Source organism: Hyla sarda, chromosome 2 (assembly GCF_029499605.1).
Source record: "Hyla sarda isolate aHylSar1 chromosome 2, aHylSar1.hap1, whole genome shotgun sequence".
NCBI lineage: Eukaryota > Metazoa > Chordata > Amphibia > Anura > Hylidae > Hyla > Hyla sarda.
In genome coordinates this window covers 280,835,019-280,854,582 of record NC_079190.1, presented here as the reverse complement: position 1 = coordinate 280,854,582, position 19,564 = coordinate 280,835,019, and positions in this window count along the sequence as shown.

Below are 19,564 nucleotides of genomic sequence, written 5' to 3'. Positions count from 1 at the left end.
ACGATTGTATAAAATTTTAGATTGCTCTCTGTAATCCTCTAGAGAGGTGCAATTTTTCTTTATTCTTCTGTATTGCCCATATGGGATGTTAGTCAACCACTTCGGAAAATGGCAACTATCAAATCCCAGGAAGCTATTAACATCCACTTATTTAAAGTGCGTTTTGGTACATATTTTCTGGTGCATATCTTTAAAAATTTCTAAGTCTAAGAAAACACTGGAAGAGGACGAAAAATTCATGGTAAAAGTAAGACCCCAGTCATTATTGTTTAGATATTCTACAAAATTTTTTGCTTCTGTATATGTACCCTTCCATAAGATAAACAATTTTATACAATCGTTTTAGGGAGAAAAAATAGAAAAAAAAGATCTTAAATAATGCATATAAAAAAGCTGGTGAATTACAACAAACAGAATTAATTAATTACAATGGTAAAAATAAAAAAGATAAAAGTACACCGAAATTTAATATTATTACTACTTATAATAATAGTACTAAACAAATAAGAATTATTATGAATAAATATTGGCCCATAAGAAAGACCCTATTTTAAATCTTTTACTTCCAAATCATCCCCTTTTAACTTTTAGAAGAGCAAAAACACTAAGGAATCATTTAGCCCCAAGCAAGATGAAGGATATACATACAAAAAAACAATGTAGAACTGAATTCACAACTGGCGGTACCTTTCGATGCGATCGTGCGCGATGTATGTGTTGCGGATGGATTGCGATTCCTCCGTGCGCATTGGTCGCGGGGGAAACCTTCAACTTAAAAGAAAAATTAGATTGTTCATCTAAATATATTATATATCTTTTAACCTGTAAATGTGGCCTACAGTACGTGGGTCATACTGTTCAATCAGCTCGATCCCGTATGAACAAACATAGACACAATATTAAAAAGAATTTTGCTTTACACAGCATTTCTAGGCACATTATGACTATACATAATAGTGATCCTACCTGTCTGAAACTTTCTATTTTAGAAAGTATTCCCTCTGATCAATCTGACCGCTTTAGAAAATTAGTGAATAGAGAATCCTTTTGGATTTTCACACTTAACACGTTATGGCCGAGAGGGCTTAATGAAACAATTGAAAAAAAATGTTAAATATAAGAGAATATATTTTATTCTTATGGGGGATGTTTTTAAAAGAAAATTCCTAAAGATTTTTTTGAAAAGATTTTTAAAAAAGAAAATAATTTTGGTCATATACTGGTGATCTGGAAACAATTAATTTACTTTTTATAAATGTTCCTTTATGTTTTTCTTCATGTCTTTTTATGTAAATGCTATGTTAATTTTATGCAAATGTACTATGATGTCATCACTGATCATGTGATCAGCTGTATATATTTCCGTACTTTTAGTTCTATGCATGTCTGAGGAAGAGGACGGAGCATCCTTGAAACACGTTACATGTAATAAATACTTTCATCTTACACCTTGGTTGTGGACAGCGCTGTAATATTCCTATTACCTGTGCACCACAAAAAGTGCACATTTTTCACTTCATGTTCCCTACGCCTAGACAAGGGCGGGATAAGCTGCAGTCCTAGGTGGATATCCAGGTGGAGTCTCCATCCCAACCATCCGAAAGGATTACTTGCCTGCTAGAGCGTTGTGCCTCTATAGCACAACATCATCTGGTGAGTCTTTCTATTATCAGGGGCTCACCTTCTTTTGTCTATTGTCCTTCACAGTGGAGCGCTTTTCCATCCTTTTTATTTCAATAGCACCCAATCAGATTGCTTCTTTCATTTGTGAAAAGGCCTCTGAAAAATGAAAGAAGCAATCTGATTGGTTGCTATGGGCAACTCAGCAACGTTTCCTCTGGACAGGTTTTGTAAATATAAATATCCCCAATAACTATAAAAAGACAGACACTTTTGACTGTATTTTGCACTTTAACCTGTTCAGGACCCTTGACATACGCATACGTCATGACGCCCTGGTACTTAACCCCTTAAGGACGCAGGACGTAAATGTACGTCCTGGTGAGGTGGTACTTAACGCACCAGAACGTACATTTACGTCCTGTGCATAACCGCGGGCATCGGAGCGATGCCCGTGTCATGCGCGGCTGATCCCGGCTGCTGATCGCGGGCGTCCGCCATTAACCCCTCAGGTGCCGGGATCAATACAGATGCCGGCATCTGCGGCAGTGCGCGATTTCATTGAATGATCGGATCGCCCGCAGCGCTGCTGCGGGGATCCGATCATTCATAACGCCACACGGAGGTCCCCTCTCCTTCCTCCGTCCGGCTCCCGGCGTATCCTGCTCTGGTTTGTGATCGAGCAGACCAGAGCAGAAGATGACCGATAATACTGATCTGTTCTATGTCCTATACATAGAACAGATCAGTATTAGCAATCATGGTATTGCTATGAATAGTCCCCTATGGGGACCATTCAAGTGTAAAAAAAAATGCTAAAAAATGTAAAAGTAAAAGTAAAAAAAAAGTGAAAAATCCCCTCCCCCAATAAAAAAGTAAAATGTCAGTTTTTTCCTATTTTACCCCCAAAAAGCGTAAAAAACATTTTTTATAGACATATTTGGTATTGCCGCGTGTGTAAATGTCCGAACTATTAAAATAAAATGTTAATGATCCCGTACGGTGAACGGCGTGAACAGAAAAAAAAAAAGTCCAAAATTCCTACTTTTTTAATACATTTTATTAAAAAATTTTTTATAAAAAATGTATTAAAAGTTTTTTATATGCAAATGTGGTATCAAAAATAAGTACAGATCATGGCGCAAAAAATGACACCCCATACCGCCGCTTATACGGAAAAATAAAAAAGTTAGAGGTCATCAAAATAAAGGGATTATAAACGTACTAATTTGGTTAAAAAATTTGTGATTTTTTTTAAGCGCAACAATAATATAAAAGTATATAATAATGGGTATCATTTTAATTGTATTGACCCTCAGAATAAAAAACACATGTCATTTTTACCATAAATTGTACGGCGTGAAAACGAAACCTTCCAAAATTAGCAAAATTGCGTTTTTCGTTTTAATTTCCCCACAAAAATAGTGTTTTTTGGTTGCGCCATACATTTTATGATATAATGAGTGATGTCATTACAAAGGACAACTACAAGTACAACGTACGTGTACGTCATGGAGAATTCCGGTCCCAGCCGTGCGCTGGGCGGGGATCGGACTGGGATGCCTGCTGAAATCATTCAGCAGGCATCCCGTGCAAACGCCCAGGGGGGGTCATCAGACCCCCCCCCATGTCAGCGATCACAGAAAAACCACAAGCGAATTCACACTTGTGAATCGCTGTGATTCCGGTGATGCGGGTCTGGTGACCCGCTGACCCAGAGATACAAGGTGATCGGGGGTGTAGGATATACCCCCAATCACCTCCTGTATCTATGGGGAGGTGGCGATTTCGTCACCCCTCCCAGGATCGCTGCGATTGTCCAGCCAATAGCAGCAGGCAGGGGATCGGTTAACATCAGCCTCCTGCAGCTCTGGAGGAAGCCAGGAACCCCCCCCCCTCCCCTTCAGCCTAGATCGGAGCCCCCACAGAAGACAAGAAGACCCACATAGATCAGGGAAAGCATACAGCCCAGGGAAAGGTAGGGTAAAAAGTTAAAAAAAAAGTTAAAAGTTTAAAAAATTTCCCCCCCCCGACCCCCTAATAGGTCCCTAAGGGTCTGCCACAATTTTTCAGCATGATCCGGGCCCTATTAGGGGTTCAGGGCACTGCATTTGGCCCCCCATTTTTTTTGGCCCGCAGCGCTTTCCCCCCCCATAAAAGTTATAGTTACACCAATCACACAGTACATACTCTGCGGGCGCAGTATGGCGTGAAGTTCTATAAACTTTGTGAGAGTACCTCCGGGTACACTCTCAAGTTTAGAGTGTATGAAGGACGAGATTCCCGTATTGAACCCCCAGATTGTTCCCCCACTCTGGGTGTTTGCGGGAAAATCGTTTGGGACCTTATGCACCCATTGCTGGATAAGGGTTACCACGTGTACGTGGACAACTTTTATACCAGCATCCCTTTCTTCACATCCCTTGCCGCCAGATCCACGTCCGCTTGTGGGACCGTGCGGAAAAGCCAGAGAGGCCTCCCTCTAAATTTTCTGCAGACACCTATTCCCAAGGTTGAATCCCGTACCCTTGCCCATGAAAACCTGTTGTTGGTCAAGTATAAGGATAAGAGGGATGTCTTTATGCTGACCACTATTCATGGCAACGGCAGCTCACCTGTCCCTGTGCGAGGTACCACAACACCAGTCCTCAAGCCCGATTGTATTCTGGACTACAATCGGTATATGGGGGGAGTTGATCTTTCTGATCAAGTCCTCAAGCCATACATGGCCATGCACAAAACACACTGGCAACACAGGGACATTCCTCCAGTTCCAAGAATAAGTCCTAAAAGTCCTGATCTTTGCTGACGGGAAAGAGCAGGCTGGAGTTCCGAAGAAACTGGAGTTATAGGTGCCAGGATCGTCCCAGGCCAACACTTTCCAGGTGAGATCCCCCACATTGGAAAGAAGGGACGAACCCAGAAAAGATGCAGAGTGTGTTACAAGACGGGGATACGGAAGGAAACCACCTATCAATGTGACACTTGCCCCGATCATCCGGGCCTCTGCATTAAGGATTGCTTCAGAGAGTATCACACTTCCATGGAGTACTACATTTTCCCTTCTCATTTTAATTTCCTTAATTTGACCCCAATGTACCAAGTCCAGAGTACATTCCAAGTTTTAACCCCATAAACCACTAAATTGCCCAAAATACTGTTTCATCTAAAAAACAAACAACAAAAAAATGATAAGACCTCTGGGGGTATTTTTTCAAAAAAATGGGTCATGGGTCACTGAGTCATGAGTCACTATCATCGGGGACTTTTTATGTTGCCTCAAATGCGCAGCGCTCTCTCTCCACCTGAGCGGGGTGCGCATTTGAGGCAACAGGTTAGGGACGGCCACACACATCACATTCCCAGAATGATGATTCAGAGCATAGGGTTTGGGGTGGGCATATTTCTTAGTTTTGGCTATGCTCTGGGTCATTATTCTGGGAACATAATCTGTTTTATAATTTTATGTCAAACTGTATCCCTTGTTAGTAATTAGTGTACCCCATCTAATGCCCCTTGAGGGGGGGTCCCACTGTTCTGGCCCCATAGGAGAAAGCCAAAGCTCAAGGACCCTGACTGACCTTCGGCACCTCTGAGACCGGTGTGCATGCTGTTTACGCCCAGACATGAGGTATGTCCTTACTCCAAAGAAATGTATTTACAAACTTAAAGTGAAATTTTCTCCTTTTACCACTTGTGAAAATGAAAAATGTGGGGTAACTCCAGTATTTTAGTGTAAAAAAATCAAATTTTTCATTTTCACATCCCACTTCATGATTTTTTGTCAAACACCTGTGGGGGTGTTAAGGCTCACTTAACCCCTTGTTACGTTCCTTGAGTGGTGTAGTTTCCAAAATAGTATGCCATGTGTTTTTTTATTTCTGTCCTGGCACCATAGGAGCTTCCTAAATGCGATATGCACCCCCATTTCAGCAAAATTTGCAAATGTGACTCCTTTTCTTCTGAGCATTGTAGTGCGCCAGCAGAGCACTTAACGTCCACACATGGGGTATTTCCACACTCAGAAGAGTTGGGGTTACAAATTTTGAGGGGCATTTTCTCCCATTACCCTTTATAAAAAAAAAATTATTTGGGTGAAAACAGCATTTTAGTTGAAAAAAAAAATCATATGCACATCCAACTTTAACGAAAAGTCGTGAAACACCTGTGGGGTGTTAAGGCTCACTGTACCCCTTGTTACGTTCCTTGAAGGGTGCAGTTTCCAAAATAGTATGCCATGTGTTTTTTTTTGCTGTCCTGGCACCATAGGGGCTTCCTAAATGGGACATGCCCCCCAAAACCATTTCAGCAAAAATTGCTTTGCAAAGGCCAAATGTGACTCCTTCTCTTCTGAGCATTGTAGTTCGCCAGCAATGCGCTTGACCTCCACATATGTGGGGTTTCCATACTTAGAAGAGATGGGGTTACAAATTTTGGGGGGCATTTTCTCCTATTACCCCTTGTAAAAATTTAAAATTTGGGAGAAAACTAGCATTTTAGTGGAAAAAAAATCATTTACACATCCAACTTCAACAAAAAGTCGTGAAACACCTGTGGGGTGTTAAGGCTCACTGGACCCCTTGTTATGTTCCTTGAGGGGTGTAGTTTCCAAAATAGTCTGCCATGTGTGTTTTTTTTCTGTTCTGGCACCATAGGGGCTTCCAAAATCCCACTGTCGCTCCTTCCCTTCTGAGCTCTCTACTGTGCCTGCCGAACACTTGACATACACTTATGAGGTATTTCCTTACTCAAGAAAAATTGGGTTACAGATTTTAGGAAGATTTCTCTCCTTTTACCCCTTGTAAAAAGTCAAAAACTGGGTCTACAAGAATATGCCAGTGTAAAAAAGGAAGATTTTGAATTTTCTCCTTCAATTTGCTGCTATTCCTGTGAAACACCTAAAGGGTTAACAAACCTTTTGAATGTAATTTTGAATACTTTGAGGGTTGCAGTTTTTATAATGGGGTAATTTGTGGGGTATTTCTAATATGAAGGCCCTTCAAATCCACTTCAAAACAGAACTGGCCCCTGAAAAATTTCGATTTTGAAAATGTTGTGAAAAATTGGAAAATTGCTGCTATACTTTGAAGCCCTCTGATGTCTTCCAAAAGTAAAAACATGTCAACTTTATGATGCAATCATAAAGTAGATATGTTGTATATGTGAATCAATATATAATTTATTTGGAATATTCATTTTCCTTATAAGTATGAGCTTCAAAGTAAAAAAAAAATTTTACATTTTCAATTTTTTCATCAAATTTTGGAATTTTTCACCAAGAAATGATGCAAGTATCGACAAAATTTTACTACTAACATAAAGTAGAATATGTCACGGAAAACAATCTCGGAATCAGAATGAAAGGTAAAAGCATCCCAGAGTTATTAATCCTTAAAGTGAAAGTGGTCAGATGTGCAAAAAATGGCAGGGTCCTACAGTGAAAATTGGCTGGGTCCTTAAGGGGTTAAAATGGGTAAATAACAGTCTTTTTTGGGTCCAAAAGACGGGAAAAAAATTGTGTGAAGACTTTAATTCTATTATTCTTCTATTATTTTTCTCAGTCTAATACTGCAAAATTAAATGTATAGTTATGCAGTATTAGACTGAGAAGCCAACCCCTTAAGGACTCAGGGTTTTTCTGTTTTTACACTTTCGTTTTTTCCTCCTCACCTTTTCAAAATCATAACCCTTTCAATTTTACACCTACAGATCCATATGATGGCCTTTTTTTTGCGCCACTAATTCTACTTTGTAATGACATCAGTCATTTTACCCAAATATCTACAGCGAAACCCCCCAAAAAATAATTGTGCGACAAAAAGAAAAAAACACCATTTTGTAAATTTTGGGGGCTTCCGTTTCTATGCAATCAATTTTTTGGTAAAAATTACACCTTATCTTTATTTTGTAGGTCCATACGATTAAAATGATACCCTACTTATATACGCTTGATTTTGTCTTACTTCTGGAAAAAATCATAACTACATCTGAAAATTAATACGTTTTAAAATGTTCACTTCTGACCCCTATAACTTTTTTATTTTTCCGCATACGGGAATGTATGAGGGCTAATTTTTTTGCGCCGTCATCTGAAATTTTTATTGCCACCACTTTTGTTTGGATCGGACTTTTTGATCGCTTTTTATACATTTTTTATGGTATAAAACGTGACCAATAATACGCTATTTTGAACTTTAATATTTTTTTAGGTGTACGCCATTGACCGCGCGCTTTAATTGATGATATATTTTTATAGTTCAGACATTTACGCACATGGCGATACCACATATTGTTACGCCGAGCGCTCCGGGTCCCCGCTCCTCCCCGGAGCGCTCGCAACATCCTCCCAATTGCTGACCGGGTGCGCTGCGATACCTCTCCCAGCCGGGATGCGATTCGCGATGCGGGTGGCGCCCGCTCGCGATGCGCACCCCGGCTCCCGTACCTGACTCGCTCTCCGTCGGTCCTGTCCCGGCGCGCGCGGCCCCGCTCCTTAGCGCGCGCGCGCCGGGTCTCTACAATTTAAAGGGCCACTGCGCCGCTGATTGGCGCAGTTGGCTTAATCAGTTCATTCACCTGTGCACTTCCCTATTTAACCTCACTTCCCCTTCCCTTCCTTGCCGGATCTTGTTGCCATCGTGCCAGTGAAAGCGTTCCCTTGTGTGTTCCTAGCCTGTGTTCCAGACCTCCTGCCGTTGCCCCTGACTACGATCCTTGCTGCCTGCCCCGACCTTCTGCTACGTCCGACCTTGCTCTTGTCTACTCCCTTGTACCGCGCCTATCTTCAGCAGTCAGAGAGGTTGAGCCGTTGCTAGTGGATACGACCTGGTTACTACCGCCGCTGCAAGACCATCCCGCTTTGCGGCGGGCTCTGGTGAAAACCAGTAGTAACTTAGAACAGGTCCACTAGCACGGTCCACGCCAATCCCTCTCTGGCACAGAGGATCCACCTCCTGCCAGCCGAATCGTGACAGTAGATCCGGCCATGGATCCCGCTGAAGTTCCACTGCCAGTTGTCGCCGACCTCACCACGGTGGTCGCCCAGCAGTCGCAACAGATAGCGCAACAAGGCCACCAGCTGTCTCAACTGACCGTGATGCTACATCAGCTACTACCACAGCTTCAGCAATCATCTCCTCCGCCAGCTCCTGCACCTCCTCCGCAGCGAGTGGCCGCTTCCGGCCTACGACTTTCCTTGCCGGATAAATTTGATGGGGACTCTAAGTTTTGCCGTGGCTTTCTTTCACAATGTTCCCTGCACTTGGAGATGATGTCGGACCAGTTTCCTACTGAAAGGTCTAAGGTGGCTTTCGTAGTCAGCCTTCTGTCTGGGAAAGCTCTGTCATGGGCCACACCGCTCTGGGACCGCAATGACCCCGTCACTGCCTCTGTACACTCCTTCTTCTCGGAAATTCGAAGTGTCTTTGAGGAACCTGCCCGAGCCTCTTCTGCTGAGACTGCCCTGCTGAACCTGGTCCAGGGTAATTCTTCCGTTGGCGAGTACGCCATCCAATTCCGTACTCTTGCTTCTGAATTATCCTGGAATAATGAGGCCCTCTGCGCGACCTTTAAAAAAGGCCTATCCAGCAACATTAAAGATGTTCTGGCCGCACGAGAAATTCCTGCTAACCTACATGAACTCATTCATCTTGCCACTCGCATTGACATGCGTTTTTCCGAAAGGCGTCAGGAGCTCCGCCAGGATATGGACTTTGTTCGCACGAGGCGTTTTTTCTCCCCGGCTCCTCTCTCCTCTGGTCCTCTGCAATCCGTTCCTGTGCCTCCCGCCGTGGAGGCTATGCAAGTTGACCGGTCTCGCTTGACACCTCAAGAGAGGACACGACGCCGCATGGAGAATCTTTGCCTGTACTGTGCCGGTACCGAACACTTCCTGAAGGATTGTCCTATCCGTCCTCCCCGCCTGGAAAGACGTACGCTGACTCCGCACAAAGGTGACACAGTTCTTGATGTCAACTCTGCTTCTCCACGCCTTACTGTGCCTGTGCGGATATCTGCCTCTACCTTCTCCTTCTCTACTAAGGCCTTCTTGGATTCCGGATCTGCAGGAAATTTTATTTTGGCCTCTCTCATCAACAGGTTCAACATCCCTGTGACCAGTCTCGCCAGACCCCTCTACATCAATTGTGTTAACAATGAAAGATTGGACTGTGCCGTGCGTTACCGCACGGAACCCCTCCTAATGTGCATCGGACCTCATCACGAAAAAATTGAGTTTTTGGTCCTCTCCAATTGCACTTCCGAAATTCTCCTTGGACTACCGTGGCTTCAACGCCATTCCCCAACCCTTGATTGGTCCACAGGAGAGATCAAGAGCTGGGGTACTTCTTGTTTCAAGGACTGTCTTAAACCGGTTCCCAGTACTCCCTGCCGTGACCCTGTGGTTCCTCCTGTAACCGGTCTCCCTAAGGCTTATATGGACTATGCTGACGTATTTTGCAAAAAGCAAGCTGAGACTTTACCCCCTCACAGGCCTTTTGACTGTCCTATTGACCTCCTCCCGGGCACTACTCCACCCCGGGGCAGAATTTACCCTCTGTCCGCCCCAGAGACTCTTGCTATGTCTGAATACATCCAGGAAAATTTAAAAAAGGGGTTTATCCGCAAATCCTCCTCTCCTGCTGGAGCTGGATTTTTCTTTGTGTCCAAAAAAGATGGCTCCCTACGTCCTTGCATTGACTACCGCGGACTTAATAAAATCACGGTAAAGAACCGCTACCCCCTACCTCTTATCTCTGAACTCTTTGATCGCCTTCAAGGTGCCCACATCTTTACCAAACTGGACTTAAGAGGTGCATATAATCTCATCCGCATCAGGGAGGGGGACGAATGGAAAACTGCATTTAACACCAGAGATGGACACTTTGAGTATCTGGTCATGCCCTTTGGCCTGTGCAACGCCCCTGCCGTCTTCCAAGACTTTGTTAATGAAATTTTTCGTGATCTCTTATATTCCTGTGTTGTTGTGTATCTGGACGATATTCTGATTTTTTCTGCCAACTTAGAAGAACATCGCCAGCATGTCCGCATGGTTCTTCAGAGACTTCGAGACAATCAACTTTATGCCAAAATGGAGAAATGTCTGTTTGAATGTCAATCTCTTCCTTTCCTAGGATACTTGGTCTCTGGCCAGGGACTACAAATGGACCCAGATAAACTCTCTGCCGTCTTAGATTGGCCACGCCCCTCCGGACTCCGTGCTATCCAACGTTTTTTGGGGTTCGCCAATTATTACAGACAATTTATTCCACATTTTTCCACTATTGTGGCTCCTATCGTGGCTTTAACCAAGAAGAATGCCAATCCTAAGTCCTGGTCTCCTCAAGCGGAAGACGCATTTAAACGGCTCAAGGCTGCCTTTTCTTCTGCTCCCGTGCTCTCCAGACCTGACCCATCTAAACCCTTCCTATTGGAGGTTGATGCCTCCTCAGTGGGAGCTGGAGCGGTCCTTCTACAAAAAAATTCTTCCGGGCATGCTGTTACTTGTGGTTTTTTTTCTAGGACCTTCTCTCCGGCGGAGAGGAACTACTCCATCGGGGATCGAGAACTTCTGGCCATTAAATTGGCACTTGAGGAATGGAGGCATCTGCTGGAGGGATCAAAATTTCCAGTTATCATTTTCACCGATCACAAGAATCTCTCCTATCTCCAGTCTGCCCAACGGCTGAATCCTCGCCAGGCCAGGTGGTCGTTGTTCTTTGCCCGTTTTAACTTTGAAATTCATTTTCGCCCTGCCGACAAGAACATTAGGGCCGATGCTCTTTCTCGTTCCTCGGATGCCTCGGAAGTAGAGGTCTCTCCGCAACACATCATTCCTCCTGACTGTCTGATCTCCTCTTCTCCAGCCTCCATCAGGCAAACTCCTCCAGGGAAGACCTTTGTTTCTCCACGCCAGCGTCTCGGGATTCTCAAATGGGGTCACTCCTCCCACCTCGCAGGCCATGCGGGCATCAAAAAGTCCTTGCAACTCATCTCTCGTTTCTATTGGTGGCCGACTCTGGAAACAGATGTTGTTGATTTTGTGCGGGCCTGTACTGTCTGTGCCCGGGATAAGACTCCTCGCCAGAAGCCTGCTGGTCTCCTTCACCCTCTGCCTGTCCCCGAACAGCCTTGGTCTCTGATTGGTATAGACTTTATTACAGACCTACCCCCATCCCGTGGCAACACTGTTGTTTGGGTGGTCGTTGATCGATTTTCCAAGATGGCACATTTTATTCCTCTTCCTGGTCTTCCTTCAGCGCCTCAGTTGGCAAAACAATTTTTTGTACACATTTTTCGTCTTCACGGTTTGCCCACGCAGATTGTCTCGGATAGAGGTGTCCAATTCGTGTCAAAATTCTGGAGGGCTCTCTGTAAACAACTCAAGATTAAATTAAACTTCTCTTCTGCTTATCATCCTCAATCCAATGGGCAAGTAGAAAGAATGAACCAGGTCCTGGGTGACTATTTACGGCATTTTGTTTCCTCCCGCCAGGATGACTGGGCAGATCTTCTACCTTGGGCCGAATTCTCGTACAACTTTAGAGTCTCTGAATCTTCTGCTAAATCCCCATTTTTCGTGGTGTACGGCCGTCACCCTCTTCCCCCCCTCCCTATTCCCTTGTCCTCTGGTTTGCCCGCTGTAGATGAAGTGACTCGTGATCTTTCCACCATATGGAAAGAGACCCAAAATTCTCTTTTACAGGCTTCATCTCGCATGAAAAAGTTTGCCGATAAGAAAAGAAGAGCTCCCCCCATCTTTGCTCCCGGAGACAAGGTATGGCTCTCCGCTAAATATGTCCGCTTTCGTGTCCCCAGTTACAAACTGGGACCACGCTATCTTGGTCCTTTCAAAGTCTTGTGCCAGATTAATCCTGTCTCTTACAAACTCCTTCTTCCTCCTTCTCTTCGTATTCCCAATGCCTTCCATGTCTCTCTCCTTAAACCACTCATCATCAACCGTTTCTCTCCCAAACTTGTTTCTCCCACTCCTGTTTCCGGTACCTCTGACATCTTCTCCATAAAGGAGATACTGGCCTCCAAGACGGTCAGAGGAAAAAGATTTTTTTTGGTTGATTGGGAGGGCTGTGGTCCTGAAGAGAGATCCTGGGAACCTGAGGACAACATCCTAGACAAAAGTCTGGTCCTCAGGTTCTCAGGCTCCAAGAAGGGGGGGAGACCCAAGGGGGGGGGGTACTGTTACGCCGAGCGCTCCGGGTCCCCGCTCCTCCCCGGAGCGCTCGCAACATCCTCGCAATCGCAGCGCCCCGGTCAGACCTGCTGACCGGGTGCGCTGCGATACCTCTCCCAGCCGGGATGCGATTCGCGATGCGGGTGGCGCCCGCTCACGATGCGCACCCCGGCTCCCGTACCTGACTCGCTCTCCGTCGGTCCTGTCCCGGCGCGCGCGGCCCCGCTCCTTAGCGCGCGCGCGCGCCGGGTCTCTACGATTTAAAGGGCCACTGCGCCGCTGATTGGCGCAGTTGGCTTAATCAGTTCATTCACCTGTGCACTTCCCTATTTAACCTCACTTCCCCTTCCCTTCCTTGCCGGATCTTGTTGCCATCGTGCCAGTGAAAGCGTTCCCTTGTGTGTTCCTAGCCTGTGTTCCAGACCTCCTGCCGTTGCCCCTGACTACGATCCTTGCTGCCTGCCCCGACCTTCTGCTACGTCCGACCTTGCTCTTGTCTACTCCCTTGTACCGCGCCTATCTTCAGCAGTCAGAGAGGTTGAGCCGTTGCTAGTGGATACGACCTGGTTACTACCGCCGCTGTAAGACCATCCCGCTTTGCAGCGGCCTCTGGTGAAAACCAGTAGTAACTTAGAACCGGTCCACTAGCACGGTCCACGCCAATCCCTCTCTGGCACAGAGGATCCACCTCCTGCCAGCCGAATCGTGACAGGAGCGCTGTGGATGCACTGTGCAGTAAGACACAGCGGTCCCAGCACTGGAAGGCAGGATAGGCGTGATGGCGGCGGGGCTTGGTGAACCCCAAGCAACGCATATCCGACTGTGCCTGACTTTTGGATAAAAGTTTTTATTGGTAAAAAATTAAGAACAAACAGCAATAAAGGTATGGCTGCAGTCACCTTATAATTATCTGGAACACCATTATAGTGGTCTGGGGGTCAAAATATGATGACAGTTGCACTGTAACTTTTTTTTTTACCCTTTTTTTTTTGCAATGTTATAGCCCCCATATGGGACTATAACATGCAGTACATTGATTGCCAGCACTGATCAATGCTATGCCATAGCATTGCATTGATCAGTGTTATCGGCGGTGGATTGCTCAAGCCTGGATCTCAGGCTTGGAGCAATCAATCGCTGATCGGACACGGAGGAGACAGGTAAGGTACCCTCTTCATGCATCCTAGCTGATCGGTTTTACCGCGGTGGTCCCGATCAGCCCAGCTGAGCAGCCATGAATGCTTTTTTTTTTACTTTAGATGCGGCGATCAACTTTGTTCAACGCATCTAAAGGGTTAATACCGGACATCACAGCGATCAATATTAGCCCCTGGTCCCAGCTACCGTTTGCCACTGGTACCGACCCGATATGACGTGGGGTCACTTTGTGACCCCGCGTTATATCGCTGGAGCGGGCGCAGGGTGTACAGGTACACCCTGCGTCCTTAACCCCTTAAGGACACAGCCTATTTTGGCCTTAAGGACGCAGCCGTTTTTTGCAAATCTGACCTCTGTCACTTTAACCCCTTAAGGAACCGGGCTTTTTCCGTTTTTTCATTTTAAATTTTTCCTCCTTAACTTTAAAAAATCATAACTAAAAATTTTCACCTAAAATTTTATATGATGGCTTATTTTTTGTGTCACTAATTCTACTTTGTAATGACATTAGTCATTTTACCCAAAAGTCTACGGTGAAACGGGAAAAAAAATCAATGTGCAACAAAGTTTATGAAAAAACACTATTTTGTAAGTTTTGGGGTCTTCCTTTTTTATGCAGTACATTTTTCGGCAAAAATTACACCTTATCTTTATTCTGTAGGTCCATACAGTTAAAATGATACCCTACTTGTATAGGTTTGATTTTGTATCACTTCAGAAAAAAATCATGAATACATGCAGGAAAATGTATACGTTTAAAATTCTGACCCCTATAACTTTTTGATTTTTCTGTGTTGAGGGTGCTATGAGGGCTCATTTTTTGCGCTGCGATCTGAGGTTTTTAGCGGTATCATCTTTGTTCTGATCAGACTTTTTGATCACTTTTTATTCACTTTTTTGTGGTATAAAAAGGGATAAAAAATTTGCTATTTTGGACTTTGGAATTTTTTTGCGCGTACGCCATTGAACGTGCGGTTTAAAAAGCGGTATATTTTTTTTTATATAACGTTTTTTTTATTTTTCAGTTCCAAGAAATACACAAACAAAACATGTGTCAAATTAAACTTAAAGGCAGATAAGGCACCAGCATCACTCAGGCATAGGTGACAATGATCTCAGATGTCAGACCAAACGAGCTGCCATAGCAGGTGCAGTCATGAGACGGGACATCCCGTCCTGCATAGAAGATTAATCGGCAATGTAGATAAGAGACAGATGGAATCAATAATGGGAGTCCAGAACAACTGGTGTCTCGGGACTAAAAGGCACAGAGTGTAGTCCAATGGTAATAGACCTGAAATCTTACACGGGTAGGGTAGGGTAGGGAAAGGGGAATGGGAAAACTGAGGAAAAGTGGGACAGGGAAAGAGGAGAGAGGGAAGAGGGAGGAAAAAAAGCGGTATATTTTTATAATTCGGACATTTCCGCACGCGACTATACCACATATGTTTATTTTTATTTACACAGGTTTTTTTTTTTAGGGGAAAAGGGGGGTGATTCAAACTTTTATTAGGGAAGGGGTTAAATGACCTTTGTTAAAGCGTACCCGTCAGATCAATCAAAAAAACAAAACTGTTATATGTTGCTCAGTATCTCATCCTGATCATGTACATGTACTTTGTATGTGTCTGTGACCTACATTTCTCTCAGAATTAGCTTTATTTATGAAATACCTTAATTTTGTCCACCAGAAGCAGGGGGGCGGGTACTCACTATGATAAACACTCCCCCTCCTCCCCCTCCCTCTCCTCAGTCCAGTGCTTCCCAACCAGGGTGCCTCCAGCTGTTGCAAAACCACAGCCCCAGCATGCCCACACATCATTTGGCTGTGCAGGCATTCTGGGAGTTTTAGTTTTGAAACAGCTGGAGGATATGATTGTAGTCCCCCTTTATTACACACACACACACACACACACACAGGCTTCATATATTCTTACACATACACATTAGATAGACACACTGATATACACACATACATATATATCCACACACACACATACATATATATCCACACACACACACATACATGCAGGGACACTTAATTTTTATAACACACACACACATACACACAGGCTTCATATATTCTTACACATACACATTAGATAGACACACTGATATAAACACATACATATATATCCACACACACACATACATGGCTTTTTCAGTATGAAATACTGAACATTTTCTAATGAAAGCAATTACAAAATCTATTGGTTTTGCATGCTTTACAACATATCAAAAGTTTTGATATCTGAGAGTGCCTATTTAACTTTTTTTTTTTACTTTTTTTTTTTTGCAGTGCTATAGCTCCCATAGGGAGTTATAGCACTGCACACACTGATATCTTATACTGATCCCTGCAAAGCCAAAGCTTTGCATGGATCAGCAAGATAGGGGCTCGATTGCTCAAGCCTGTAGCTCAGGCTTGGAGCAATCAAACCCAGATCGGACGTGACAGAGCACGGTAAGGGGACCTCCGCTCGCGTCCTAGCTGATCAGGACATCGCGATTTTATCGCGATGTCCCGATCAGTGCGACGGAGCTGCCAGGAAGCATTTACTTTCACTTTCAGATGCGGCGGTTAACTTTGGTCACCGCGTCTGAAGGGTTAATAGCGAGCGGTACCGCTTCACTATGACGCCGGGCCCGCCGCGATATGATGCGGGGTCGCAGTGTGACCCCGCGTTATATCGCAGGACCGGGACTCATAATGTACGCGTACGTCATGGGTCCTTAAGGGGTTAAGCATTAATAACTCTGGCATTCTTTAACTTTTTAATTTGATGTCGAGATAGTTTTTTCGTGACATATTCTATTTTATGGTAGTGGTAAATTTTTGGCAATACTTGCATCATTTCTTGGTGAAAAATGCAAACATTTCATGAAAAATGCAAAAATATTGCTTTTTTTTTTACTTTGAAACTCTCTGCTTGTAAGGAAAATGGACACACCAAATAAATGATATTTTGATTCACATATACAATATGTCTACTTTATGTTGGCATCATAAAGTTGCCTTTTTTTTTATTTTTTTTTTACTTTTTGAAGACATTAAAGGGCTTCAAAGTTTAGCAGCAATTGTCCAAATTTTAACAAAAATCTCAAAATCTGAATATTTCAGCAACCAGTTCAGTTTGAAGTGGATTTGATAGACCTTTCTATGAGAAATACCCCATAAATGACACCATTATATAAACTATACCCCTCAAAGTATTCAAAATGACATTCAGAAAGTGAGTTTACCCTTTAGGTGTTACATAGTTAGTACGGTTGAAAAAAGACATATGTCCATCAAGTTCAACCAGGGAATTCAAGGGTAGGGGTGTGGCGCAATATTGGGGAAGGTATGGGATTTTATATTTCTTCATAAGCATTAATGTTATTTTGTTCCAGGAATGTATCTAATCCTGTTTTAAAGCTGTTAATTGTTCCTGCTGTGACCAGTTCCTGAGGTAGACTGTTCCATAAGTTCACAGTTCTCATGGTAAAGAAGGCGTGTCGCCCCTTGAGACTAAACTTTTTCTTCTCCAGACGGAGGGAGTGTCCCCTTGTCCTTTGGGGGGGTTTAACATGGAACAGTTTTTCTCCATATTTTTTGTATGGGCCATTAATATACTTATATACGTTTATCATATCCCCCCTTAAACATCTATTCTCAAGACTAAACAATTGTAACTCCTTTAATCGCTCCTCATAGCTAAGATGTTCCATGCCCCATATTAGTTTAGTCGTGCACCCTTTCCAGCTCCACAGTGTCCCTTTTACGGACAGGTGACCAAAACTGAATAGCATATTCCAGGTGAGGCCGTACCAATGCTTTATAAAGGGGGAGTATTATGTCCCTGTCCCTTGAGTCCATGCCTCTTTTGATACATGACAATATCCTGCCGGCCTTGGAAGCAGCAGCCTGACATTGCATGCTATTCTGTAGTCTGTGATCTACAAGTACACCCAGATCCTTCTCTACCAGTGACTCTGCCAGTTTAATCCCCCTAAGACATACGATGCATGCAGGTTATTAGTACCCAGATGCATAACTTTACATTTATCCACATTGAACCTCATTTGCCAAGTGGATGCCCAGACACTTAGTCTATTCAAGTCATCTTGTAACTTATGCACATCCTCTATAGACTGTACCGTGCTACAAAGCTTGGTGTCATCTGCAAAGATAGAAACAGAGCTGTTAATGCCATCCTCTATATCATTGATAAATAAATTAAACAACAGCAGTCCCAGTACAGAACCTTGGGGTACACCACTAATTACCGGGGACCAATCAGACTACGAATCATTGACCACCACTCTCTGGGTACGATCCATGAGCCAGTGTTCAATCCAGTTACAAACTAAAATTTCTAAACCCAAAGACCTTAACTTACCTGTCAGACGTCTGTGAGGGACAGTATCAAATGCTTTAGCAAAATCCAGAAACACTATATCCACAGCCATTCCTCTGTCAAGGCTTCTACTCACCTCTTCATAAAAGCAAATTAGATTGGTTTGACAACTTCTATCCTTAGTAAACCCATGCTGGCTATCACTTATAATACAATTATCCCCTATGTATTCCTGTATGTAATCCCTTATAAGTCCTTCAAACAATTTACCCACAATGCACGTTAAACTTACCGGTCTATAGTTTCCTGGGGAAGACCTAGAGCCCTTTTTGAAGATTGGCACCACATTCGCCTTGCGCCAGTCCCTTGGCACAATACCAGACACCAGTGAATCTCTAAATATCATGAACAGGGGTACAGATATTACTGAACTTACCTCTCTTAGAACTCTTGGGTGTAGTCCATCCGGCCCTGGAGATTTGCTTACATTTACTTTACTTAACTTACCTTGTACCATCTCTACATTAAGCCAGTTCAATACATTACATGATGTGTTACCAGCACTGACCTGTCCAATGTCAGCTCCTTCTTCATTAGTATATACAGAACTAAAGAACCCATTCAGCAGCTCCTCCTTCTCTTGATCGCCCGTGACAACCTCCCCATTATCATTATTAAGGGGTCCTACATGCTCTGTCCTTGTTTTTTTTTTTTGCATTTATATATCTAAAAAAAATATTTAGGATTAGTTTTGCTTTCTTTGGCCACCTGTCTCTCATTTAGAATTTTTGCTGTTTTTATTACAGATTTTATTAAGCTCTTTGTACTGTTTAAATGTTATAGCTGACCCATCAGATTTGTATTTTTTGAAGGCAATTTTTTTGTTGTTTATTGCTCTTTTAACATCATTTGTCAGCCATGTAGGATTTAGTTTTAATCGTTTATATTTGTTCCCCTTTGGTATATATTGAGCTGTATAGTTATTTAGAGTTGATTTAAAGATGTCCCATTTACCTTCTGTATCAGTATTTGAGAACACCTCCCCCAGTCTATGTCCTGTAGTGCAGCTCTCAGCCCAGGGAAATTTGCCTTTTTAAAGTTATATGTTTTTGCCTTCCCCGTCTGTCTTTGTTTTCTACATTTTAAGTCAAAGTAACTATATTGTGGTCGCTATTACCAAGGTTTTCCCGCACAGTTACATTACCAACCAGCTCTGCGTTGTTGGAAATGATCAGATCCAACAAGGCATCACTTCTTG